Here is an 8,114-nt window from a genome sequence, read left to right as displayed (position 1 = left end):
GGGCACCACAACAGTCTCTTCTCCAAACATAGCAAGAATCCTTTTCTCAGATTCCATAGCAGCCTTCAGGATAGAGGAGGTTAGATGTTCAGAGGTACTAGCGGGGTTAAACATGGCTGCATGGGGTGCCTCACCAAAGCCAGTAATATGTAAAGAAGCACAGAATAGCAGATAGAAATATTAGAAAGGTTCAGTCTCAAACAGTCAATATCAGAGGTATGAAACGCAGAATAAATGGCAGTTCCGTGTGTTCATGATGAAGGAGACCTCAGTGTTCAGCAGAGAGCTATAGTGAAAAAAAGGTGTGCACTCACTAGGGAAGCATAGGAGAGAAGTAATGAAGTGCCCAGGTTTCCTAGGGGCCCGGTCAAAAGATGGCATCTACGCGGCGGGAAAGCACTCTTAATAAGCTGCTCCCAGGGTCGGCCAAAATGCAAGTATTCCGCTCGCAATATAAGGCGACAGCAGCGGCACAGACACGGAGTTAAAAGCACCACTCAGAAGAAGCCGCCCCGCATTCAGCTTGGGTAAACAGTCGGGTAGGAGAAGTGGCGGATCCGCAGCAGGTAAGTTTGGCCACAGTAAACATGCGGTCAATCCCGGTGATGTAGTAGTCTCCCACCGCCGCCAGTCAGCGCCAGCAGTCCGCCAGCCGGAGCGGTCAAAGGAGAGGAAAGCTGTAGCCGGAAGTGAACCTGCGCACAGCACAATGTAAGGCAGCGAGGCCGGCCGCGACACCCAGGATGTAGGCCGCACTACGCAGCTCCGCAATGCCAAGGAATTTCTGCAGCTAGAGACACAGCACAGACACCAAAAGATGCAGCACACTGGAACACCCCTGTGGAGCAATTTCCAACGAGAACGTAGCAGGGAGCAGGATAAATCAGCAGGATGTTGGTGAGGCGCTACAACCTGCAGCTGCTACTCCATGCCGAGCCAAGCCACGCCCCCCTTGTGGGAAAATACTTAGCGAGTGCGCCCTGTGGTGCATGCGTAGATCTGCCGGATTTTAGCCTATTAGCAATTCTGCTAAAAATAGCAACGAGCGAACAACTCGGAATGACCCCCATAGTCAGACTCCAGCACTTATTTCCCTAGAAGATCTACCTACAGTCATACATACACTTGTATCATCACACATAGGGGGAAATTTACTAAGGTGGGAGATTTTTAGAACTAGTGATGTTGCCCATAGCAACCAATCAGATTATATCTATTATCTGCTAGAAGCAGCTAGATAAATGGTAAGTAGAATCTGATTGGTTGCCATGGGCAACATCACCAGTTCTAAAAATCTCCCACCTTAGTAAATTTACCCCATAGACTACTGCAATGTCCTCTACCTGGATCGCCTAGCAAAAGAATTGCACCGCTTGTAGCTTGTACAGAATGCAGCAGCCAGGCTGTTACCTAACCAGCCCGTTCCTGCCACATAACACCCATTCTCTGCTCCCTTCACCGGCTGCCTTTAACATGGTGACTCTGGCCCTCATTCCGAGTTGATCGGTCGCAATGCGAATGTAGCAGAGTTACACACGCTAAGCCGCCGCCTACTGGGAGTGAATCTTAGCTTCTTAAATGTGCGACCGATTTATGCGCAATATTGCGATCACAAACGAGTTAGCAGTTTTTGAGTAGCTTCAGACTTACTCTGCCTGTGCGATCAATTCAGTGCTTTTCGGTCCCGGCTGACGTCATAAACACACCCAGCGTTCGCCCAAGCACTCCCACCGTTTCTCCAGACACGCCTGCGTTTTTTCCGGAAACGGTAGCGTTTCCAGCCACACGCCCCTAAAACGCCGTCCATCCGCCCAGTAACACCCATTTCCTGTCAATCACAATGCGATCGCCGGAGCGATGAAAAAGCCGTGAGTAAAAATACTTTCTTCTTAGTAAAGTTACTTGACGCATGCGCAGTGCGAACATTACGCATGCGCACTAAGAGAATTCTCACTGCGATGCGATGAAAAATACCGAGCGAACAACTCGGAATGAGGGCCCCTATTACATAATCTTACTGACTCTCCCAGCCCTACATGACCAGTGTCCATGGTACCAGAAGCAGCTTCTGCCTCCTTACTGCCCTGCTTACTTCCACCTGCAGATGATGGACTGTTACCAGCAGTACCAAGAATCCCCAAGCAGTGCTGAGATGTCAGGGGGAAGACATGGTGGTGGCACTAGTGCTGTAGTGGGGGCTGCCGGAGGCACTGTCTGTAGGTAATATTGTCCCCAAACAGCGCTGAGCTGGCAGAGGCGGATACATGGTGGCTGGCAGCAGTAAGGGGGAAACAGGATGTGTGCCAGTAGTGGGGGGAGACAGGGAGGGTGGTAGTAGTGGGGGGAGATGGCAGGTGTCAGTAGTGGGGAGAGACAGGGCGGTAGTGAGGGAGACAGGGTGGGTGGCAGTGGTGGGGGGAGACAGGGCGGGTGGCAGTAGTGGGGGGAGACAGTTTGGGTGGCAGTAGTGAAAGTAGACAGGGCAGGTGGCAGTACTGGGGGGAGACAGGGCGGGTGGCAGTAGTGGAAGGAGACAGGGCGGCAGTAGTAGTGAAAGGAGACAGTGCGGGTGGCAGTAGTGGGGGAGACAGTTCGGGTGGCAGTAGTGAAAGTAGACAGGGCGGGTGGCAGTAGTGAAAGGAGATAGGGTGGGTGGCAGCAGTGGAAGGAGACAGGGCGGCAGTAGTAGTGAAAGGAGACAGTGCGGGTGGCAGTAGTGAAAGGAGACTGGGTGGCAGTAGTGGGGGGAGATAGGGTGGTGGCAGTAGTGGGGGGAGACTGGGCAGATGGCCGCAGTGCAGTACCAGGGGCTGCTGGAGGCAGTAAAGAGGTGTATGGGTCCCGCACAGAACCAGTTGATAATTAGACTTAATGATGATTATGCTTCCTTATTTCTAATTAATCCCGTGTATGTGTTACTGTTATTTGCTGTGTCAGCCTTTATGTGTGTTCTGTGTAATAATCCTGAAAGTAGTGCTGCTACCGATCTCATATCATTTGTAGTAACTTGGAAAAGATGAGATATGAGGTGCACTCTGGAAGCTTATAGGGGGTTAATCAGAGATGAACGCAGATGTGACCACACAGCCCCCCAGGAAATGGTCCCGGTCCTCCCACATATAGATATACAAAAATGTGTATTAAAGATATGAAATAAAGTTGTTTAAAAACAAAAGATTTCTGTTGAGTCTTTTTATTTCTCTTATGTCCTAGAGGATGCTGGGGTCCACATTAGTACCATGGGGTATATACTGGTCCCTTAGGAGCCATGGGCACTTTAAAAGTTTAATAGTGTGGGCTGGCTCCTCCCTCTATGCCTCTCCTACCAGACTCCGTTTAGAAAATGTGCCCGGTGGAGTCGGTCACAGCTAGGGGAGCTCCTAGGACTTTTTCTAGTTTTATTGTTATTTTAAAGAGTTAGGGACAGGGAGACTGCTGGCAACACCCTCCCTGCTTCGTGGGACTTAGGGGGCGGAGTAGGATCCAACCCTAGAGGTTAATGGCTCCTATATCCGCTGATAGGACACTGAGCTCCTGAGGGTGCTGATCACAAGCCCACGAGGCGACTGCTCACTCCCGCAGCATGGCTGCCACCCCCTAACAGAGCCAGAAGATGGAGTGGTATGATGCCGGTGCGCGGGTCACCGGCGAGAATGGCGGCATAAGGGTTGGAGCGTAGCCCTGTGAAGCTGCGCTCCGGAGGGCTCAGCAGTACAATGTGTGGCACCCTGAGCCAGCGCATGGACCCTACACTGGTATACAGAGGCTAATGGGCTAATCTCACTGTTAGCAACCACATTTACCTCTGGCCAGTATAATCTCAGCAGCGGGGAGACGCGCCATTACAGGAGGCGGGACTTCTTCCTCAGAGCGGATCCAGCACTCACCGGCGCCATTTTCTCCCTGCAGATCGCACTACAGAGCCGCTGACAAGGAGTGCTGCCCTCTTCACTCCAGATATCCTCTGCGGTACCAGGGTGTATTAGACAAGGGGGCAGAGTGTTATATCTCACTGTGTAATATATTCAGTCAGCGCCGGGCTGTTATCATAATACCTGCCTACGGGGGCGCGGTGTGGCCGGGTCCTTATACTCTGTGACTCTACAGGGGGCGCTGTGTGGCCGGCTCCTTATACTCTGTGACTCTACAGGGGCGCTGTGTGGCCGGCTCCTTATACTCTGTGACTCTACAGGGGGCGCTGTGTGGCCGGCTCCTTATACTCTGTGACTCTACAGGGGCGCTGTGTGGCCGGCTCCTTATACTCTGTGACTCTACAGGGGGCGCTGTGTGGCCGGCTCCTTATACTCTGTGACTCTACAGGGGCGCTGTGTGGCTGGGTCCTTATACTCTGTGACTCTACAGGGGCGCTGTGTGGCCGGCTCCTTATACTCTGTGACTCTACAGGGGGCGCTGTGTGGCCGGGTCCTTATACTCTGTGACTCTACAGGGGGCGCTGTGTGGCCGGCTCCTTATACTCTGTGACTCTACAGGGGCGCTGTGTGGCCGGCTCCTTATACTCTGTGACTCTACAGGGGGCGCTGTGTGGCCGGCTCCTTATACTCTGTGACTCTACAGGGGGCGCTGTGTGGCCGGCTCCTCATACTCTGTGACTCTACAGGGGCGCTGTGTGGCCGGCTCCTCATACTCTGTGACTCTACAGGGGCGCTGTGTGGCCGGCTCCTCATACTCTGTGACTCTACAGGGGCGCTGTGTGGCCGGCTCCTTATACTCTGTGACTCTACAGGGGGCGCTGTGTGGCTGGGTCCTTATACTCTGTGACTCTACAGGGGGCGCTGTGTGGCCGTCTCCTTATACTCTGTGACTCTACAGGGGCGCTGTGTGGCCGGCTCCTTATACTCTGTGACTCTACAGGGGGCGCTGTGTGGCCGGCTCCTTATACTCTGTGACTCTACAGGGGCGCTGTGAGGCCGGCTCCTTATACTCTGTGACTCTACAGGGGCGCTGTGTGGCCGGCTCCTTATACTCTGTGACTCTACAGGGGGCGCTGTGTGGCCGGCTCCTTATACTCTGTGACTCTACAGGGGCGCTGTGTGGCCGGCTCCTTATACTCTGTGACTCTACAGGGGGCGCTGTGTGGCCGGGTCCTTATACTCTGTGACTCTACAGGGGGCGCTGTGTGGCCGTCTCCTTATACTCTGTGACTCTACAGGGGCGCTGTGTGGCCGGCTCCTTATACTCTGTGACTCTACAGGGGGCGCTGTGTGGCCGGCTCCTTATACTCTGTGACTCTACAGGGGCGCTGTGAGGCCGGCTCCTTATACTCTGTGACTCTACAGGGGCGCTGTGTGGCCGGCTCCTTATACTCTGTGACTCTACAGGGGGCGCTGTGTGGCCGGCTCCTTATACTCTGTGACTCTACAGGGGGCGCTGTGTGGCCGGCTCCTTATACTCTGTGACTCTACAGGGGGCGCTGTGTGGCCGGCTCCTTATACTCTGTGACTCTACAGGGGCGCTGTGTGGCCGGCTCCTTATACTCTGTGACTCTACAGGGGCGCTGTGTGGCCGGCTCCTTATACTCTGTGACTCTACAGGGGCGCTGTGTGGCCGGCTCCTTATACTCTGTGACTCTACAGGGGCGCTGTGTGGCCGGCTCCTTATACTCTGTGACTCTACAGGGGGCGCTGTGTGGCCGGCTCCTTATACTCTGTGACTCTACAGGGGCGCTGTGTGGCCGGCTCCTTATACTCTGTGACTCTACAGGGGGCGCTGTGTGGCCGGGTCCTTATACTCTGTGACTCTACAGGGGGCGCTGTGTGGCCGTCTCCTTATACTCTGTGACTCTACAGGGGCGCTGTGTGGCCGGCTCCTTATACTCTGTGACTCTACAGGGGGCGCTGTGTGGCCGGCTCCTTATACTCTGTGACTCTACAGGGGCGCTGTGAGGCCGGCTCCTTATACTCTGTGACTCTACAGGGGTGCTGTGTGGCCGGCTCCTTGTACTCTGTGACTCTACAGGGGGCGCTGTGTGGCCGGCTCCTTATACTCTGTGACTCTACAGGGGCGCTGTGTGGCCGGCTCCTTATACTCTGTGACTCTACAGGGGGCGCTGTGTGGCCGGCTCCTTATACTCTGTGACTCTACAGGGGGCGCTGTGTGGCCGGCTCCTTATACTCTGTGACTCTACAGGGGGCGCTGTGTGGCCGGCTCCTTATACTCTGTGACTCTACAGGGGCGCTGTGTGGCCGGCTCCTTATACTCTGTGACTCTACAGGGGCGCTGTGTGGCCGGCTCCTTATACTCTGTGACTCTACAGGGGCGCTGTGTGGCCGGCTCCTTATACTCTGTGACTCTACAGGGGCGCTGTGTGGCCGGCTCCTTATACTCTGTGACTCTACAGGGGGCGCTGTGTGGCCGGCTCCTTATACTCTGTGACTCTACAGGGGGCGCTGTGTGGCCGGCTCCTTATACTCTGTGACTCTACAGGGGCGCTGTGTAGCCGGCTCCTTATACTCTGTGACTCTACAGGGGGCGCTGTGTGGCTGGCTCCTTATACTCTGTGACTCTGTGAAAGTATTCTGGGGGGAACTGTGCTGACATTTTCCTGTGTGTGTGTGTAATCCCCTTTACCATATGTAAGGGACTTTGTCCTGTACTACAGAATGTATTTCTTCTCCTGGAGAGACTATACCATGCTCAGACCTGTACAGATTCTCAGGCTTCTGTGGCAGATTCCCTGGGGTGGCCTCCACAAGGTGTACTTTCATTTATTCTTAAATATATCCCATACTGGGAAGAAGCCGCAGTTTTGGAGTAGTCCGGGGATTAAAATCCACAGCTGTACCTCTGGCCCCATTTACGTACCCTAACAAGCGTACACTTGCCCATATAATGCGTAACATGTGAGGGGGCAACATATGTTTGAGGCTATTAGGGATGTGGAACATTATATATATATATATATATATATATATATATATATATATATATGCAGTAGATAAACTCCAGCACTCCAGTCCTCCCCCTCAGGGTGTACCTTGCTCAGGTGCCTTCCCCAGGGAACTAGTCCCTGACATGTGCAACTTGCAAAAATGAAAGGCGGCACTCAGAGGCTTTGAAATCAGTGAAAAACGTATATTCGTGAGGTCAAGTTTCGGGGACCACCTCCCCGTCTTCAGGACAAATACACAGTGCAACAGTGAAACTTAAATACACACTTACCTCAAACTGAAAGGGGCGCCATGTTTTCACATGGGACCCCTTTCCCCGAATGCCAGGAACCCCCTCTGACTTATGTCTAAGAGGGTTCCATCAGCCAATCAGGGAGCGCCACATTGTGGCACCCTCCTGATTGGCTGTGTGCTCCTGTACTGTATGACAGGCAGCACGCGGCAGTGTTACAATGTAGCGCCTATGCGCTCCATTGTAACCAATGGTGGGAACCTTGTGGTCAGCGGTTGACCGAAAGTAACCTCAATGCTGACCGCAAAATTCGGGGAAAGGGGTCCCATGTGAAAACATGGGGCCCCTTTCAGTTCGAGGTCGGGTCTCCGTTTTATTATTTTTACAAGTACGTGGATTACAAATGGATTACAAGAAGAGGACCGATCTACCCTGGCTTTTGTGAGTATAATTTTTTCAACAGGTACACCATGGATTCTACATGGAGAAGAGGACCGACCCTCGTGTGAACATAAGATAAGTATGTGTATATGGTGGTGTGGATGTATGTATTAAAGTTATACTTTCAAGGTGTGTGTCTTATGTCTTTATTTGGGTATTTTTCTAGTAGTAGTACTACAGGTACCAGCGAGCCCGGTTTTCCCGCCACATGCTGGTACTTGTGGTTCTCCAAGTACCAGCTTGCGGGGGAGGCTAGCTGGGACTTGTAGTACTGCTACTAAAAACAATATTCAACACTTTTATCAAAGGCTATCAGCCCCCCATCCGCAGCCCTTGGATGGGGGGGACAGCCTCGGGCTTCACCCTTGGGTGGCTGGAGGGGGGACCCCATGATTTAAGGGGTTCCCACTCCTCCAGGGTATCCCGGCCAGGGGTGACTAGTTGGGTATTTAATGCCACGGCCACAGGGCGCTGTATAAAAGTGACCCCCGGCTGTGGCATTATCTGTCCAGCTAGTGGAGCCCGGTGCTGGT

Source organism: Pseudophryne corroboree, assembly GCF_028390025.1.
Source record: "Pseudophryne corroboree isolate aPseCor3 chromosome 3 unlocalized genomic scaffold, aPseCor3.hap2 SUPER_3_unloc_5, whole genome shotgun sequence".
NCBI lineage: Eukaryota > Metazoa > Chordata > Amphibia > Anura > Myobatrachidae > Pseudophryne > Pseudophryne corroboree.
Note: the sequence above shows the minus strand (reverse complement) of the source record.